This window comes from Cryptomeria japonica, chromosome 10 (assembly GCF_030272615.1).
Source record: "Cryptomeria japonica chromosome 10, Sugi_1.0, whole genome shotgun sequence".
NCBI classification, from domain to species: Eukaryota; Viridiplantae; Streptophyta; class Pinopsida; order Cupressales; family Cupressaceae; genus Cryptomeria; species Cryptomeria japonica.
The window spans coordinates 474,279,944-474,301,870 of NC_081414.1; positions in this window are offsets into that span (position 1 = coordinate 474,279,944).

Consider the following 21,927-nt stretch of genomic DNA (forward strand, 5'->3'; position numbering starts at 1 on the left):
ACATCTTCATGAAAATGGAAGGTTTAGATTAAGAGGTTAAAGGATGAATGTGTTGCAATGTGTGCACCCTTGGTCTCCTTGTGTTGTGTAGTGCAACACTCAGGTTTGTGACATGGCTTAAACACCTCCCATTAATTTATTAAGTCTCATGATTGTATCGAGCATTAATAGGTCGATCTTTTGGTGCAAAAACAACCGTGTTTCTAACAATTGGCATTAGATCCTGGGTCATGAGTTCAAACCCCTTACTTGCACTGGGGGGGGATTTTTGCAAGGTGTGTGACCTTGGTCTCAGTGTGTTGTTCAATGCAATACTCAGGTTTATGACATGGCTTAACCACCTCCTGTGGATTCATTAAGTCTCGCAATTGTATTAAGCATTAATAGGTCGATCTTTTGGTGCAATGGCAACCATGTTTCTAATAGAATAGCCAAGAACACATAGATGAAAGAGAAACAATAAGATTTGAGGGTAGGTAGAGATGAATACAATATATTAAGAAGTGGAAAGGTAAAAGATAACGGTAAATAAGATTAAGAGGTTAATTTGAAATGGAGTGATAATATTAAGCAGTGGTTGATTTTGTAGAAAACACAAAATGAATCAAGAGACAGTTGGCACTTGTCACATGCCTACGGTTTTAGATTATGCTCCATGTGAACAAGTTGGAGGGATAGGATTAAAGAGGAAAAAGGTAAGTGAATTAATTAAATAATTAAAATTATTTATTTAATTGACAGAGGAAAAGGGCTAGATAAATTAAATAAAATATTTGTGATTTAGAGAAAAGGTGGGATTAAAAAAATAATAAATATTTATTTAATTAGAAAGAAGAGGTTTAGTGAATTAATAAAATAATAAATAATTTAAAATATTTATTTAATTAATAGTGGAAGAGGCTAATTAATTAAGGAAAATTTTAGGTGTCTACAAAAGACAAGATCAACCTGAACATTATTACATAACATCTTCATCTTTATCCATGGTAAGACATCAAAACTTGAATGAGGTAGACATCTGACCAAGAAAGCCATATTCGATCAACATTATTAGGGAATATAACTAAGGGCTAATACCTCTACACTTCTTATTCAACATAATCAATCATCCATATCTATCATAACAACATCTAACTCATCATTAGCATACCATTACACAAGCTGAGGGTTCACATCAATGACAAAACTTAGTCATTAATGATAGATACTACCAACAATCTCTCCCTTTGTCATTGATGGAAACACTCATAGACAACATTAACATTTACATTCATTTATACTTTTCTTTCCCCCTTTAAAATCAAGGACAAAGGGCAAATATCATCACTTGATTCTACAAAATTTTCTTATTAGCAATCTCTCCTCTTATATATACACCCTTCCCTTTGACAACTATACAGTCTCCCCTCTTTATACATATTATCACTATTAGAAAAAACTAGCAACTACCTGCTCTATCTAAGAGTATAAATCAAACAGTATCCTTCTCCTCTAAGGAGTAGACCACATCAATCTAGGAGCAAACAAATATATCTTGAGATTATCCCCCTAGCCAAATGCACCAATTTACACACACAGTTTGAGGAAGGAGGGGAAATAACCCCTAGCTTCTATTGTAGATACACAAAATTATCCTTTGAAAGATACTTTGTGAAGATATTTACAACCTAATCCTTTATGAGAATGTATGCTAGTTTGACTTCCTTCTCTACAACCTTCTCTCTTAGGAAATGATATTGGATGGAAGTGTGTTTAGCCCTTGAATGAATCACCAAATTCTTTGAGATGTTTATAACACTTATATTATCACACATGATAGGTATAGTCTCATCATACATCACCTTGATATCCTTCAGTGTTTGCATCATCCACAACACTTGAGTGCAACGGGCTACTATAACAATATACTTAACTTTTGCAGTAGATAAGGATACTAAATATTTCTTTTTACTAAACTAGGAAACCATTAAATCTTCCAAGAATAATGCACTACCACTAAGTACTCCTTTTGGAATCTACACAACCATCCCAATCAGCATCAGTGAAAGCCTTCAAAGAGAAATCATCATTCTTCTTATACCACAAACCATAAAATGGAGTTCCCTTCAAATATATAAATATCCTTTTAACAACTTTGTCATGAATTTGCTTTGGATTAGATTGATATGTTGTCACTAGACATACCATATGCATGATGTCAATTCTAGAAGCAGTCAAATACAACATTCCTCTAATCATAGATCTATAGAAAATATGATCAGCTCCTATAGACTCATCGTCCTTACTTAAGTGATAGCTAATACCCATGTGAGCACTCATCTATTTAGAATTCTTCATACCAAACTTTTTCAACATTTCTTTAACATATTTATCCCCTGAAATAAAGATACCATCAATTCACTGAGCAACTTGAAGTCCAACAAAGAAAGATTACTCATCAATCATTAACATCTCAAACTCTTTATATATATATTCTACAAATCTCTTGTGTATACTATCATCTCCACCAAAGATAATATCATCAATATATACAAGTACTATCAAAAACTTGTCTTCCTCAACTTTAAATTAAATATTGTTGTCACTGGTACCATTTTTGAATCATTGTTGAAGTAGATACTTATCCAACCTAGCATACTAGGCCCTATGGGCTTGTTTGAGACCATACTATGCCTTTTTGAGTCTTCACAACATATCTGGATCTTTTGATAAGTGAAATCCATCGATTTTCTATATGAAACTTCTTTCTCTAAATCTCCATTCAAGAAATTTGACTTGACATCTATTTGATAAAACAAAGTTTTTATGAGCTACAAAGGCAAGAAACATTCTATCTACCTCCACCCTAGCCACTAGATCAAATATTTCTTCAAAAGAAATCCATTCAACTTGTGAATAGCCCTTATAGACCAATCTTGCTTTATTCCTTGTCACTTCTCCTTGTTCATGTAGTTTGTTATGGAACACCCACTTTGTTCCTATGACATTCTATAGGTCTAGGAATTAACTCTCATGTTTTATTCTTCTCAATCTGAATTAATTCTTCTTCCATTGCTTTCATTCATCCTTGATCCTTGTTGACAGCAACAAAGGTATTAGGCTCTACATTTGAAAGAATACAAAGGTTCACTTTCTTTTGCTAGTCTTATCCTAGTTTGCACGCCATCAATATTATCACCAATGATCTACTTTTCTATAATGATTCTTCTAAACATATTTTGTTGGAGTTTTGGGGGCATTCTCTATTTCCTTTTCCTTTGTTTCCTCTTCTTTTTTCTCTTCATCTTTTTCTTCTTAAATGAAAGGAGTGTCTACTTATCTGCAATCCTTAAGTTCATGCATTAACTTTCTCCAATCTTCATCCACAATGATATTTGTGCTTTCAACAATCCTCTTCAATCTCTTGTTGTAGCATCTATATGCCTTACTATAGGTTGAGTATCCAAGAAATATTCCTACTTCACTTCTTGAATCAAACTTTATAAAGGTCTTTGTCATCTCTTTTGATATAACATTTTCTTCCAAAAATTATAAATTAATTTTCTATTGTAGGTTTTCCATGCCATATCTCATTGGGGGTCTTGCAATTTTTTACCCTTACCTACACCCAGTTGAGAATACAGACAAAATTTGAGAATACAAACAAAAGTATGTACTTCCTCTTTCCAATAAATATTAGGCAAGTTAGCATCTTTCAACATTCTTCTATCTATTTCTTAAACTATCTTATCTTTTCTTTCAACTATCCCATTTTGTAGAGGGGTCCTAGGGGTAGATAGATGTCTCCTAATAGATATTCATATAAAATTTCAAAGTCATTTGAAGTAAATTCACCTCCTCTATCAAACCTCAAACATTTGATTTTTTCATCTATCTCATTTTCAACAATAGATTTAAAGGCTTTAGATTTATTTAGTGCTTGTAACTTTTCTTTCAAAAATGTAACCCATGTCATTCTAGAATAATCATCAATAAGTGTTGGTGTAATTATTTATTCATCTTGGATATAATTACACTTTACTTAGCTTTACTTAGGTACATGCACCACATTGTAGTTTGCATATGAGATACTTAGGGAGATGTGCTACATTGGGAGTGTGTATGTAGGAGAATTTCCACCTTTTATGGTGTGATCTTGTACCTACTTTATCATATCCACTTATTGTGGAATGATAATTCTACCTTCGGTGGGTGATCCACCTCATGTGGAATATTCTACTATTTCTCCTACCTACCTTTACATCTCATTGAGCCACATGTCATCATTGTGTTCTCTCTTGTCTCTTAGCCTTTTCTTTATAAGCAGGCTCATCTACATTGTATGTAAAAAACAAAAACAATCTTGTTGATCCAGTTGATCATATTTTACATCATTGATAGGAATACAGTTTATTCTCGTCACATTTTGTTCTCTTATTTGTGCTTTCCATTGCCTCTCAATCTTGGCAAAATCTCACAATAAGAAACATAAAGTATGTTTCACCATTGATTCCTTTTGTCATAGTAGGTTTGCATAGGTCAATATGTATCAACTCCAAAGGTTTTGTAATAGAATACCCTTTCTTCTTGAACCTTTTCCTTGTCTGTTTTCCCTTTTGACACTCCTTGCATACATTATTTGTAATTTTGATGATCTTTGACATATATCTCATTGCATCTGTAGAGATGATATTCACCATGTTATCAAAATTGATCTATCCAACCCTTTTGTGTGAAATCCAACATTCATTTCTTTAAGCCATTAGACAGTTGCTTCCTTAAGCCTCCTTTAGATGATAGATATTTTTAACAGTCCTTGTTCCTTTTGCAATTAATCTCCCTAAATCCCCTTTTCTAATTTTACAACCTTTTTTATTAAACGTGATTTTATATCCTTTGCCACATATGACTAACATTGGGAGTAGATTGTGTCTCAAGCCTTTAACACAGAGAACATCCTCTATCTTGTAGTTTCCATCAATTGTAATAGTACCATTTTCATATATTTGAGTTGCCTCTTCACCATTAAACTTAACTGATCTACTATTCCACTTTTTAAATCTAATGAAATTTATCCCATCACTGGTAATGTGATTGGAACAACCACTATTAATCACCCAAGCATTTGGTTCCTCTTTTGCATGGAAATTAGTCCATAAAATTATTGATTTTTTTTAATTCTTGTTAGTTTGTATAGTTTTGGACTTCTTAGATTTTCCAGCATCATTGTTTGCATTATTTAGAGACATAAAGAGTAATTCACTATTAAAAAACCCCATGGTTGGGATCCTTCTTGAAATAAAGACTTCTTTTCTCTTTCGTATTTCTATCTTCTTCTCTTCTATTGTTATCTTCCTTAAGATGAAAATTCAAAGCAAAATTACCATTTCCATTATTAAACATTTGAAAAGTAACTTACCTTTGTACTTGTTGGTTCCTTTCTTCAATCTCCTTATAAATTTTTCTTCAATTTTATCATAAAATCTATCAACAACTCCTTCTATCTTCTTATCGGATATGAATGTAGTTTCATTCTTAGGGTTATCCAATTAACACACTCTCATCTCAAAGGTAGTAAAAGCACCAAATATCTGATCCATTGTATATTTATCCAATTTCTTGTTTTCCTCAATAGTAAAAACTTTAGAACTATAACTTTTCAAAAGGGATCTAAGTACCTTCTTACTACTTCATCTTCATCCAATATTTAATGGATACCTTTGATTCCATTTACAACTTCAGTTACTTAGAGTATGTATTTAACAATATCTTCATCTTTTGACATCATCAAGTTCTCAAATTTACATTTGAGGTTTTGTATCTTAATATTCCTTACATTCTCATCCCCTTCTTAGATGACACTAAACTTATCCTAGACCTCTTTGATGGTTTTGCAATGCATTACCTTCACAAGTTATAAATATGCTAATCCACTTATGATTGTATTCCTTTCTTTTCCATTCTTCTCATACAACCTAATCTCATTTGCAGTAATTGGAGGGGTGGAAGGAAAAGTATAACCATCTTTGATTGAGTTCCAAATTCTAAACCCCAAAGAGTTTAAACATGCCTCCATCCTTAGTTTCCAAAAGGTGTAGTTTGTACCATCAAACTTGGGTATCTTGTAACATCCATCTTGTGCCATCTTGGATCTTCCTCAAGTGGATAAGCTTCTTCAGAGAAAATTGTCTCTAATAGAAATTGTTGAACATAGTCCAAGAATGAGAGGGGGTTGAATAAATCTTGAACAAATATTAAAAATTTTGAGCACAAATCAATTGCAATATAAAACCTCAACCTAATAAGCAGAAATAAAGATAAAGCAATGAACACCCATGCACAAGAGTACACCAGATTTACATGAAAAACACAAGAAGGCAAAAACCATGGTGAAGGTCAACTCACACTATATGAACAAGTATTACAAAATTTGTTTTAGAACTCAATGCCCAAGGAATCTCATTTCTCGTAGAAGGACTTGCAAGATGAGGTTCACTTCCTCAAAGAAAGATACAAAAGAACTTGTAGGCTAAGACACACTTCATTAAGGAAAGATACATGAAATATTGAATGACAAAGTATAGGCCTTCAGTAATATAGCATCCAATAGTCTCCCTTGGATGTAGTTTCTCTTGACACACTCCCTCAAGCAACCATTTGACAATTCTACTCCAAGGCTTTCAGCATACATATGTGCTACCTCAAATTTTCATCTTCCACATCCACACCAATCCACATTGATTTGATCTTCTTTATATCATCTCTATCATCACAAAATATCAATTAGGTCAACCAAAATAGGAAGCAAGAGCGATCCCAACAAGTCAACCACCAAAACATAATTTGCGTGAAAGCAGTCCTATCCAAGAGATAGGGAGGACCTAAAACTTCATAACATATCATCCAAATTGGTCATCGGCATCACACATGCTGACACACATCCTATAAGGTCAACAACAAGTTACATGTTGGAAAAACATGTAACATATAACCAGTCGGCCCATAAACACTTCCTCCAAATGAATTATCATAATGTGGATCCCCACATGTCATAGTAGGACCCAAATCAAACTCAACACAACTTCCAATGTAAGAACCCCAAACATACACCACAAGAAAGAGAACAAGCACTTTCGGCTAGAAAGCTATAAATCACCTAAAAAACCAACAACAAACAAAATGCAAAACAAAAATAATCAACTTTTGATATGTAGATCACATAAGAATATTCCTTGAACATCCAACATCATTACCAAATAATTCTTTCTCATTTTTAGGCCAAAGCTAGCTAGCAACATCAAACTAATAGAGAATTCTTTGTTAACATAGTGTCAAGAAACATAGTTAGGATAAAAGACATCATTAGACACACCTCTAGAAAATGTAATCACCTAAAAGATGAACTGAGACACTGTACAAACATCATAAGCATATTTTCTAAGTCATAGCAATAGAAACATCAGTGTAGAGCATTCTCCAAACTAGTCCTAACAAGCAACCAAGCTATCAACAAATTACAATTATCAAAAACATTAGTTGCAACACAAAGGAATTGAAAAGATATGAGTATAGTATTCTTAGACAATTCAGATAACTGGTAGACAACTGAGAGGGGGGGTGAATTTAGTTGTCTAATATTACAGGAACAATTAGCAATTTAAACTTTAATACCGGAACCCAAAATATTAGTACCGGAATAGCAGATAAACCAATAAGCATAAACCATAATCACATAATAAAAGCCATGCACATAACATCAAGATTTGTACGTGGAAAACCCAATAAAGGGAAAAACCACGGTGGGAAGCCTACCCATAGTCAGATAATACTTCTGTAGTAAGTATGTGAATTCTAATTGAGGGGCATGTGCTTGCAGGAAGGTCAACAGCCTAGAGCGCACTACTCATCACAAAAGGAGCCTCACTGACTACATAAAAATCCATACTACAATCCAAAGAAGTGTTGAACTACAAAAGATAGCATCACTTATGCCTGAGTACAGTTCTAGTTGAACTCTATACCGGAGGACTAAATCCTCTTACACAAACCCAATTTGATCTCCAATGATCAATCAACTCTTTTTCCTGAATGATATTACATTATTCGCACATTACGTTCCTTGACCATGACCTCTTACATTAACCATGATGATCTACAGTGAGATCTTACATCTATATATACAAAACCTCGACCATAAGCAATCAGGTCGGCCACCAGATAATAAACCAATTACATAATTACAAACCATGAAATCCTTTAGACCAAAAAAATAATATCCAACACATAAGAAATCCTAAAAATACATCAATAGGTCCAATCCACATGTTACATAGAAGCCCGTCCATAACCTAGATCAACCGGAACCAAGTATAGGTCCATACACCTCAGCAATGATCTCCAACCACCAAGTCTCGAACACAATCACCAACAGCATCTTAAAACTCCATCAGAAGATGCACCAACACCACTTATGCAATTCATCAAAGATCTCCATCAAAATCTCTACCGATGAAACCCTCGCCGGAACTAGACACCAATCTTCTAAGCAAGCAGGATAGTATCCAATCACTAGACCAAAACCAACTAACCAAATATGAGTATAAGTATCATGAACAAGCCAATTCCATTAGTAGACTATACCAGCACCTACCAGATCATGTTGGATCCAATTTAACCAAAAACCACTCAACCTAATGGGACCAGAAGGGTACCAGTAAAGCATGCAAATAGCTAGTATTAGTATCAATGCAACACATAATCAATTCCACCAAATGGCCAACAATCTCCCATTTTGGAATTCATGGCAACACTAGATGTCAAAAACATCTAAGTGCCAAGAAATTCGAAACAAGTCTCCCCTTATGGAAGACAACCAACAAACTCCCACATATAGCTCTGGATATCACTCCTCCTTTCTTTTTCTTTTTCTTTTTCACATCAATGTCACTCCCCATTTGACATCAATGCTGGAAATCTGACAGAAATATCAAAGCAAAAACATAAGTCTCTGAATCACAAACCTGACTACTCCCTCTGAGCAGTAGCATCCCACATCAGTGCCGGAATGAATGGTATCTCTGATAATGTATGTCAGAATAATTTTAAACCACATCAATCAAGTGTCTACTAGGGGGCAGAAACTCCCAATTTATCTCTCATGTACTCAAATGGTTCCTTGGACAAAGGTCTAGTGAAAATATCTGCAATCTGCCCTTTAGTGTTCACATAAACCAGTCTAACTTCATTTTCTTCTACCTTGTCCATCAAAAATTAAAACTTGATAGATATGTGCTTTGTTTTAGAATTAAATACTAGATTCTTTGATATATCAATAGAATCAGAGTTATCATAGTGAATAACTATTGGTGCATCACAATTCACCTTTATATCCTTCAACATTTGCTTCATCCATAAAACCTGTGTACAGTTAGTAGCAACAATAACATACTCAACTTCAGCAGTAGATAAAGAAGTACATGATTGTTTCTTGTTGATCCATGAGACCAACTTCTTTCCAAGAAAGAAAGCTCCACCGAAAGTACTTTTTTGGTCATCAACATCTCTAGCTCAATCAACATTTGTATATGCACATAAAATAAAGTTATCATCCTTAGGGTACCACAAACCATATTCTAGTGTACCTTGCATGTATCTAAAAATTATTTTCACCACCATCTCATGATTTTCTCTAGGATCACTCTGAAATCTTGAAACAATACAAACAACATTCATAATGTCAGACCTAGTCGGAGTTATATAAAGTAGACCTCCAATCATAGATTTGTATCTTCTAGGATTTACCGGTGCAGAAACATCTTTTCTTGTCGATTTGTCACTTGAAACCATAGGAGTACTTACCGGTTTAGAATCTCCCATACCAAATTTCTTCAACAATTCCTTAGCATATTTAGTTTGATAGATAAAAATACCATTGTTAGTCTGAGTAATCTGCAAACCTAAGAAAAATTTCATTTCACCAATCATAGAAATCTCAAATTATTTCTCCATATTCTTAGAAAATTCTATGCATAACTTATCTTCACCTCCAAAAATAATGTCATCAACAAATACTTCAACAATCAATATATCATCATCAGTAATTTTATAATATAAATTACTGTCAGCACTGCCTTTAGTAAAACCAAGCTTCAAAAGATATTTATCCAACCTTGCATACCAAGCTCTAGGTGCTTGTTTCAATCCATATAAATCTTTCCTTAACTTGCAAACCGTATCTATATCATCTAATAGTGAAAAACCATCAGGTTGCTCAATATAAACTTCCTCATCAAGATCCCCATTCAGAAATGCACAATTAACATCCATTTGATAAACCTTGTATTTTTTATAAGCAGCATAGGCAAGAAATAATCTCACAACTTCAATCCTAGCTATAGGTGCAAAAGTCTATCCATAATCAATTCCTTCCTTCTGATAATATCCTTTACAAACCAATCTAGCCTTATTCCTTATAACTTGACCATCCTCATTTGGTTTATTCCTAAAACCCATTTAGTTCTAATAATATTTTTATTTTTAGGCCTAGGAACCAAGGTCCATGTGTTATTTTTCTCAATTTGATCTAATTTTCTTCCATATCTTTCAACCAATGTTCATCTTTACATGCTTCAATTACTGATACCGGTTCAACTTGTGAAATTAAACATACCTCATTAGTTGCCAGTCTTCTTCTTGTTATCACTCCATTGATCTTGTTCCCAATGGTTTGATCTTCAGAATGATTCAATTTGACATACCTAGGGGTCTTCTGACTTTCTGTTCCTCTTCATTGTTCTTAAATTACTCTAGATTTCTTTGATATTGTTGGAGTAACTAGTTCAACTCTTTGTTCTGGTAAAGGTGCTACCAGTTTAGATATAATTATTTCCACTGTCGGTTCCTTCTCATAAATTTTGATTTGACTTTTGTTCAGCTCATCTACTTTGACATTAGTACTCTCCACAATTATCTGGAATCTCTTGTTATAACATATATATGCTTTGCTTTCATAGAATAACCAAGAAATATGCCTTCATCACATCTAGGATCATATTTTCCAATAATATCATCTCTCCTGATATAACATTTACTACCAAAAATTCTGAAAAACTTAACTGTCGGTGTATTTCCAAACCATAATTCATAAGGTGTCTTACCTGTTTCTCCTTTGATATGTACTATGTTGAATGTATAAACAGTTGTACTCACTGCTTCTCTCTAGTAGAGATGAGGTAGACTAGCTTCCATCATCATTGCTCTAACAACATCCAAGATAGTTATATTCTTCCTTTCCACAACTCCATTCTGATGAGGTTTCCGGGGGCACAAAATTTATTAAACTCACTGGATGTGAATTCTCCACCATGATCTGATCTCAAACATTTAATCTTCAATCATATCTCAGTTTCCACTTTAGCCTTAAAGATTTTAAACTTTTCAAATGCTTCAGATTTTCCTCTTAGAAAAGTAACCCACATCATTCTAGAATGTTCATCAATGATTAGCATGAAATGTCTATCACCTTGAAAACTTTTAACTCTAGCAAGGCCACACAAATCAGTATGAATAAGAAGATTAAGGAGTATCATTCATTATAAATACAACTCATTGAAAATATTATACTTTTTCTTTTTCTATTTTATTTTTATGTTATTTATATTGTGTGTTTATAATACTATATGAACTTAATGACTTCTGTAGATAGCACTTCAAAGTGTCAACGACCGAAGTGTTATTCCTCTTATGAATAAAAAGAAATCAATGAATAGTGGAAATTATCTTGATCGAATTGTAACTATGTTATTCTATTCCTATTTTCCTTTAGAAGTTCTTTTACAAAAAAAGGATTTCAAGTTTTACTAAAAAAACCTGCCCTTAAAATTAAAGGGGCATATGGAAAAAGTGATTACATTTATAGCGTACGGTGTTTTTACTATGCTTGGCTGTAGCAAAAAAAAATTTCGTTCTAAAGACCAGTAGAGATAATGTAAGGTGATTTAATCAGAATCATTGTCAAATTCATTCATCTAATACTTGGTATTAGACTATTACGTAGGATAAAATGTAAAATTACTACACAATTGGTATTTATTTTATTTATGAGGTGGGAGATTTCATCTTCACTTTTTTTATAACAGAATACCTTTTTATTGTCTATTCTCTCTATGTTTGTTCATAACATTAACAATTGTTAGATATTCCATTCTAACTTTGTATGTATTTATTTAAACTCTTTTTTCTGCTCCTAGATTAAAAAAATTGAGGTAATTGCCTGAGAAAAATACGTATCAATCATTGCTTTTTTTCATCGATCTCTTCCATGCTTACTATAATTAGTTATTTTGGTTTTTTATTAGCTTTGAGTATTTTCACCTCAGTCCTATTCATCAGGTTAAGCAGTATACGACTTATTTGAAATAAAATAAAACCCTCAATAGGGATTGAGATTCCGAGTCAATTTGAGGTACTATGTAGATTAGCTATTAATCCTTACCTATTCTTTTTTAATAAAAAAAAATATGATTGAAGTTTTGTTATCCGGAATTGTGTTAGGTCTAATTCCTATAACTTTGGCTAGATTATTTGTAACTGCATATTTGCAGTACCGATGCGGTGATCAATTGGATATTTGATTTAGGACCATATTATGAAGGGGTCTCCTACTGATTCTGAAGGATCAGATTCCATTAGCTTTTTCAATTTAAGTGACAAGAAGATCAGAAAAAAAGCAGAATCATGCTTTGTAGGATTTGAACCTATGACATCAGGTTTTGGAGACCTGCGTTCTACCAAACTGAACTAAGAGCGCTTTTTTTTTTAAGCAAAGAAGGGCCTTTTTGACTCTTAAAACATTTTTGCATGTGGTATGCCTCAATCACCAATTATTGATGTTTCTTTGAATAAAAATCGCTCGGTTCTGACTTGTTTACCCATTTGACATTCTTTACATACCGGCTTATAGGGCTCCATAATCTTAGGTATATCCCTAACTACCTTAGTTGAGCTGATCTTCATAATGCAATCAAAATTTACATGACAAGGCCTTTTATGCCATAGCCAACTCTCATCAATTTGTGTAATAAAACATGTCTTCTCACTGGAGTTTAAGTGAAATATATTACCTTTTGTCTGTGTACTGGTTGCAATCTCCAAGCTAGATATGTTAGTAATTTTGCATTTTCCATCCTTAAACTGTAATTGAAATCCCTTATCTACCAATTGTCCTACACTCAAAAGATTATGCCTCAAACCTTCAACATAATAAACATTGTTAGTATTGTTCTTACCATCCAATGATATAGTTCCTTTTCCTTTTATCATACATGCTTTGTCATCTCCAAATCTAGCTAGACTACCATCAAATTCTTTCAAAGATATAAACTTCCCTTTATCTCCAGTCATATGATGTGAACAGCCATTGTCAATTACCCATTCATCCTTGTCTTCAATTTTAGCATCAAGTTCCTTCTCTTTAGGTACATTCTCTTCTAGTGCTGGATCATCTTCCCTGGTAGCCAAGAATACCCATTCCTTCCCATTGCTGGATCCACTAGTAGAGTCTTTTGTCAGTTAATCATCTAAATCAATAATGTCTTCCTCATCCGCTATGTAGCATGATTTGTCTCTATTTTTCTTGTGTTTATATATTTATCGGATATCCAGGGTTAGGCTTAAATGATCTTTTAACTCTTTCTTCAAATATTGAATTCCTTTCAAGACATCTAGATGCAAAATGACCAATCTTATTACATGTAAAACATTTAAAAGGTTCTTTTCCTTCATACTTACTTCCTATCGGTCCTTTAGGTACTTCTAGCAAACAGTGCTTCAAGTTGCTCAAACTCATCATCTTCTCTCTTCATTTCTTCCAATTCCTTTGCATATAAAGCTTTCCAGTCTTGCTTACCGGTTGTAGATGCATGAAAAGCAGGTTCACTCTTCACAGCTCCAGAAGGTCCAAATTCCTCAATCTCAAAAGCAGATAGTTTCCCAACCAAAGTATCTTTGTTGACATATGTATTAGCCATTGTTATTAACTCATTAATAGAAGTGGCCTTCATTTTGTAAGCTGGTGGAAGGGCTCTTAGGACTTTAGAAAAAATTTCACCTTCGCTCAGAGTTCCACTACAACATTGAATTCCCATAACAATATCATTTACCCTTTCCATGAATGCAGTAATCCTTTCATCTTCTTCCATCTTCAAGTTTTCATATCTTACCTGGTAACCATCAAGTTTAGAAATCTTCACTGTAGGGTCACCTTCATTATGAGTCTGTAATGCCCGCCAAAATACCCCAGAGAAATATAGCTAAATACACACTAATTTAATTTTTATTTTTTTACAATACAACACATAACATCACTTAAACAATGTAGCGAGCACCCAACAATATTTAAGTGTGATGAACATAGAATAATTCATTCAAGTTAATCATACAATTACGCAAGCGGAATACAATAAATCATTACTACTAACTCCCTAGGGTATCTCAACGCCATTACTTAGTCTACCTACACAAGCAATAATCAATTACCTTCTTCCAGATCAATACCTCATAATCTTAATCATTATACACACATAGGTGCAACATAGAAATACCTAACACTCATGATATGCAACCTACTTAATCTTCCATTTAACATGACATTATATCTTTCAATGCATAGCTACTTCCCTTTTTCTCTTAGGTTCATTTTATACACCAAATCCAAATGTTCCTATTACCATTAACCAACCTTCAACTATATCATCACAATTCACATACCAATATTAACCCTTACATTGCATTAACATAATTTCCATTTACGATTAACTTCCACATAATCATTTATGCTTATAAGGTCCTAGCATACTTATTACTTCATCATGATTCCTAAAGTACATAAGGCAATAATTACAATTCTCCTTAAACATTTAATCCATAGCCCATTTAATTCTCATAAAATATCTTACACTATATCAATTAACCAACAATCATCTTATTACACATTAAGTAACTACATGAATTCATCTCAACACAAACTAAGATACAATATCCTAATTCCACAACAACTAATAGCATCCACCAAATGGAGATATAATCTTACACCATAACACATGTACATTCTAATCCTTTCCTAAAAGACAATAATTCATTTTACCTTCTACCCATACACTTACTAGTAACTTCCACTAATAAGATTAGTAATTCATTCATTAAGAACATCCATACAATATTTTCATAAGGAACATTCAATTACATCCCAAACATATAAGATTCAAATCCTACCATTAGATCACTGACTACGAAGTATGATACTATAAGTTTAAATTCGTTAATCACAACACATAAACATGTCCTAAGATATCTTCCAATGTTACTCATACTCATTCATCCTATCAAGGCATAACATCTCTTCTACTTAAATAATTAATTAAAGACATCATTTCAAGACTAATACCATTATCATAACATTTACACCATTTCCTTTTAACATGGCTCATCAATAATACAAATTGCATCTTTTAATTCCCAGCCCTATTACTTATCCACGTCTCATGCATCCATTTCATTAAATATAAATGTGTTACAATACAACTCAAGGTTCATCATTACATTCATCTACCATAACCAAAGTTATCACTACAGCTAGAACAACATAGTCATTTCTCATAAACATGATTTCTTTTACAACCATTACATAAGAATTTCATTACATAAATCACATCATCATTTACATTCTTGTTGCAATTATTATCCATGAACAATTTGAAGAAGCATCCTCATCCACGCAAGAAGAATCCAAAGACAGGAACATCCCAATAGTTTAAAAGCACCAACCACCTGACCATGTGGAACCAAAGGAACCACCCCCCATGCTAGGAGATGACACAAGGCCCCAACACACACTCTACATCTAGGTTGACACTTAAAACCAAAGAGACTAACCAATACAAGGACACTCAAACAAGAACCAATCACAAGATAGCATAAATAGGAAACTCCCAGAGGTGCACAAATCATCAAGGCATAAACACATCTCAAGCAAAGGACACATGTAGGAGCTGAGTGTCATCACATGCTATCCTCCCCCATAATATTTCCAATACACAACTCTTCAGGGCATAACCCCAATAGACATGTGGAGCCATTTCTACCCATGAGAGAATCAAGGGAGACTTAACTTACCGTCTTCATGACCTTCTCATGCTTATCCTAAAACATCCTCCCTAGGAATCAACCATGAGGCTTAAACTTTTAATTACCTTGTTTTAATGAGATCTAATTACCCATTCCAATTAATTCATTATTAATGTTATCACTTGTTTACAGATCATAGAAAACTCCAATGTGCCCTGGTGGTCTACACTTCATGCATCCTTACAAGGAACCTCATGCAATCCTATCTCTCATGACCCCGGTCATCAAAGGAAGCCCACTCCTCCTAACATGGCCCAACAATAAATCATAAGAGGCTCTAAATTCAAATTCCAAGAAAAGATCCATAACTTCATCATGCAGCCCAACAACACATAAAAACATGCAAGGAAAAACCATAGCTAAAGAGCGCAAAGGGCTTAAATCCATTATAATGCAAATGAGCCTCAATTGGAAATCCATACCATATAAGAAATATTCCATCAATAATTTATATATCAATTTTACTCTCTTCACAGCAATATCACCTTGTTGTCTCCATAGCATTAACATCTTGTTGTCTCCACAGTAATAACATCTTGTTGTCTCCATAGCAATACCATCTTTCCATTGCAACATCTCAATATAAGAAAAGACTCAAATCTTCAACAATAAATAAGTCAAGAATGTTGCAACATAGAAAACACAAAATCACATCAAACTGATAAATAACAGTAGCTAGAAAATATCTGCAAAAATCCCAAAAAGCCTCTGGAATGAAACAAAACTCAAAAATCCAAAACTGACTGGGAAAACAATGAAAAACACCAAACAGGCAGAACAACGCTTTTGTGATGCAGAACAGCGCTTTTGCACTTACGTTTAGCGCTTATGCATTGCGGGTTAGTGCATGTGTTTAATAGTTTAGCACCTATGCAGTTAAAGACAGTGCTTTTGCCCAAAAGACAGTGCAAATGCAACGAAGGACAACGCAGATGCATGAAAGAACAACACAAATACATGAAAGGACAATGCATATGCAACAAAGGATAGTGCATATGCAGAATCAACGCTTTTGCATAAAATAGACAGAAAAACATAGAACTTTCGGCAGAGCTTAAAAATTAAACTGGAAAACATTAAGCTTCGAAAAGTATATACATAGAGTTGCCTAGAACAATAGATTTAAAGGGCATAAATGAAATAAATAATAAACACTTAAAAACCAAGATTCAATGGAAAACTCCATTCACGACACAGACTCAAAAAGACACCAGATAAAATCTAGAATATAAGTATTTTCACAACCCATAGAATAAAGTCTTGCAATGGATTTATGCATTCACATATTTCCTTCCAAACTATACAACTATAGATTTATTTTCCAAAGCTCACACATTAAATCTATAGACACTGAGCATACAGGAAAACTGTAAAACAAAATACAAAAAGAGGAATACATCTCTAGCCTGCAACCTATGTGATGGAAAGAAGATGAAGAAGAGCTCCCCAAATCCAAAAGCCAAAACCAACAAGCTCCAGCAACAATCCAATCCAAAAACCCAAAGGAAAATCTTACAGAGAATAATTTTGCAAAGAAGAAGCCAACCCCAAAAACTTCAAGGGAAAGAAAATAAAAAGCCAAACAATAACCAAAACCCTAGCCTCAATCTCGGCCAGTCAAAATATTCCAATCTATGATATATTTTACCAACCCCACCATATAATATAATTTTACCTTCCTTTTCAAATTTAACCAATAAGAGAAGAGGGTAGGTAAGGTAAGTATAAATCATGCTTTTACAATTAGGTGGGAATGTTTTATCATTTTATTATGAAGTGTATTTATACAGCCCACTTAATATAAAAGTCGACTAATAAATAAAACATGAGCCACAATTACATAATTCAAATGGGGAATTTAAATTAAATAAACCAAAAGCTCATGAATAAATTAAAGAACCAAATAAACATTAAATACCAAATAAATATTAAACCATAGGCGATTAAATAAATAGATAAATAAATAAACAATTAAATGCCATTAAAAGGTCAAATCACAAATAAATATAAAACCACAACATAAGCTAAACAATAAATATTAAATAAATATTAAATCATCATTAATATAAATAAATATCAAATAATTAAATAACCAAAAAGGCAAGAATCCAATAAATTAAATTAAACATTAGATAACCAAATAATCAAATTGCTATTAATCAAAATAATTAAAATAAACATTATTAACTATTTAATCTCACATCAATAACCAATCAGCCTCAACATAATAGGATTAACCAGCCAATACTAACATACTCACAACACATGAGAAAGCAAGCTTACTAACCGACATGGCGAATTGTGCCAAGACGCTGACGACTCATAGTGAACAACTTAGACCTAGAGTATGTGAGGGGAACTTGTGCCAACTCCGAACCACATACCATTGGGATTCAAAGACACACTCAGACCTATGGAGCCAGGTGGAGTCGGTGTCTGGTAACTGCAAATCCTACATCCACAAAGAAATGATACGACATATGCATATATATATATATATATATATATATATATATATATATATATATATATATATATATATATATATATATATATATATATATATATATATTATAACAGACAAGGGTTAGCGAATTGCAATGACACATCCCACTCGCAATGAGTGATGTGGATTTGTCTCTATCCCAAAGATAGTCATACAACAATAAAACACACCATAAGATCAACTCATCATAGATAATCATTAAATATGGTTAGTACATAAAAACATCATCAAGTGCATGATTATTATAATTCGTGATTATAGTACAACATGTAAAATCCATCAACACTTATGCTCCTCAAATCACATGATCAGTATAGTCTTTCGATAATCAATCACATAATAAGTATATAGTGTCTAATAGATCACACGATCAATAATGATAGTATCAATATCATATAAATCATCTGAAATAGCATATGCCCAATAATGTCTATCATGCATGAATTAAAAGTCAACTCTAGTAAAAACAAGTCAAGTCAAGGGTGGACACTACAGAGTCTCAAACTTATCCCATATAGCCTTTCCAGATGATTTGTAGGTTAATCCCATTATTTGTTGATCAGAAAGTGCACACAAGAGGGCTTCTCTTTCTCTACAATCATTCTCAAGCTCCTTGTCCAGGTTTTTCGGAGGAGGATTGTCAAATCCTGGATTATAGGGTGTGACACCATTCTGTGTGATCTCCCAAATCTCCTTGCCAAGACATCTCAAATGAGTCTCCATTCAAATCTTCCATACTGTGTAATTTGTTCCAGTAAGCCTTGGAATATCCTTTCGAAAGATAGCTCTAGAAGATTTGGATGAACTTGAACTATTAGTCGCCATAGGATCTTCCTCAAGCGGTTAAGCTTTCTACAGAGAGGACCAAAGCTCTGATACCAATTGTTAGACAATTCAGATAACCGTTAGACAACTGAGAGGGGGTGGGTGAATCAGTTGTCACAGATTATAAGAACCATTAGCAATTTAAACTTTAATATCATAACCCAAAACATTAATATCGGAATAGCAGATAAACCAATAAGCATAAACAATAATCATAGAATAAAAGCCATCCACATAACACCAAGATTTGTACGTGGAAAACCTGGTAAAGGGAAAAACCACAGTGGAAAGCCTACCCACAGTTAGATAATACTTTTGTAGTAAGTATGTGAATTACAATTGAGGGGCCTGCAATTGTAGGAAGGCCAACAACCTAGAGTGCACTACTCATCACAAAAGGAGCCTCACTGACTACATACAAATTCAGACTACAATCTGGAGAAGTGTTGAAGAGCAAAAGATAGCATCACCTATACCTAAGTACAATTCCAGTTAATCTCTATAGCGAAGGACTAAATCCTCTTATATAAACCCAATTCGATCTCCAATGATCAACCAACTCTTCTTCCTGAATGAACCATGTAGTTGTAAATAATGGAAACAGAAGGAGGGGGTTTGGGATATTCTGCAGAAGGGTGGCTTCTCAAAATTCATGGAGAGACTCCACGGTCGCGATGGCATGATCACCAATTTTTTCTACAAAAACTGGAAAAAGGGCATGCTGAAAATGGGAGACCAAACTATAGAAATCGATGAAGATTTAATTTCTCAAGCTACGGGCCTCACAAGAGAAGGGTGCAACTTCTACAGAGATAGGAAAGTCAGTAGGGAAGCTATTGAAAGATACCTGGTCACCGAGAAAGAGAAGAAATGACTAGTAAAGTTGAGCAAAACCTACTACCTGCCCAGGGCTTTTGCCAAACCCTGGCGGGAAGTCCTCTTTGTTTTAATGCGATACATCACTCTAGATGGTAGGTTCACTAAAGTTTATGGTTATCACTTTGTTCTACTGAATCACTTTAGGTACAATGATAAGGTTAATTTCCCTTATTTTCTACTATGTTTGATGAATGCATCCCTCAAGGCCTACAAAGAGAACCCACGGGGTGATACGGCCATGCACCAAGGCCTTATGGTACTAATCTCTGACCATCTTAAGGCCAACCAAATTGCTTGGATGCAGCCCTCTACGGATTCTAAGGATGAGGGGTCTAACCCTGCCTTCTCAGAGGAAGAGGAGTCTAAAAGTGACCCTTCGACTGATGCTGAGGACAGCATGGATGTCTCAGACTATGAAAGTGGGAAGAAGAGGAAACACATCAAAACCAGACCCTCATCCTCTAAGGGCAAAAAGCCTAAAGGTAGACCCCTGATTAGCATTTCTTTAGAAGAAGAGACTTTAGATGACTCTGAGGAGGAGCACCCTCAAGGGCGGCTGAAGAAGAAGAGTAAATCTCACACCCAGGCAAGGAAAATGCACAAGAAGAAAGAGGAGATCGTTAAGGAACCGGAAGCCCACAAGCAGGTAAGGGCCCTGGAAGATGATCAGAATCTGCAAAAGGAGACTATGGAAGAGGTTCTTAGGGTTGTTGACACAACCATCTAGCACACCCCTAAAGAGGAAAAGGCAACCCCTAGAAAAGTTGACCCCCCTCTAACCCTCCCCCCAAGGGTTTGCAAGGTTTCATGGAAACTATGGAGTGGCTCATCAATGGTTACAAGAAAGTTGTGGACGAAAATAAAAAAAACTTTGTAACAGAATCTTGATCCTGAAAACCATAATACTGTGGAAGGGAAGACCATGGCCAACTTCATAGAGGACCTGAAAAGTACCATCACCAAAGCTAAAGACATAAGAGATGCTTTCAACCCTAGGTTCAAAAAAATTGAGAAGGATTTGCTGGAAAGAAAGAATCTTGCTGACACTAATGACCACACCCTCACAGAAACTGTTAGCAAAATTGGTAAAATTGAGGAGTGCCTGAAGAACATTGTTGAACAGAGCCTTAGCATCCTGAAGATTTCAGCCAACAACACCAATAATCTCATCAACAAACTGGATGATGAAAAGGAAATCCTGGACATTGACCCGGAAACGGAAGGAACGGGGGAAGCTCAAGGCCCCAGAACCCGCACCAGAGGCAAAAAGAAGGACAAAAAACCTAATAAGGATCTGGAAGACCTTAAAGTTGTCGGGGCTTCTTACGATGAGCTGGTGACAAAGGCGGAGGACTTGTTGAAGAAAATTTCTGTGTAGCGCCTTCTCAATTTCTTAGTTGTTGTTAGTTTTGATGTCCTTTCTGTTCACTAGATTTTTGCCAGTCTTTTTGTATGCAGCTCTTAAGCTCTGATCTTTTTGGTGTCCTATCTTAAAACTTATGTTAAAGGTTTCGGGTCTTGAAAACATTCTTTTTAATTAATCAGAACTCTTCTTC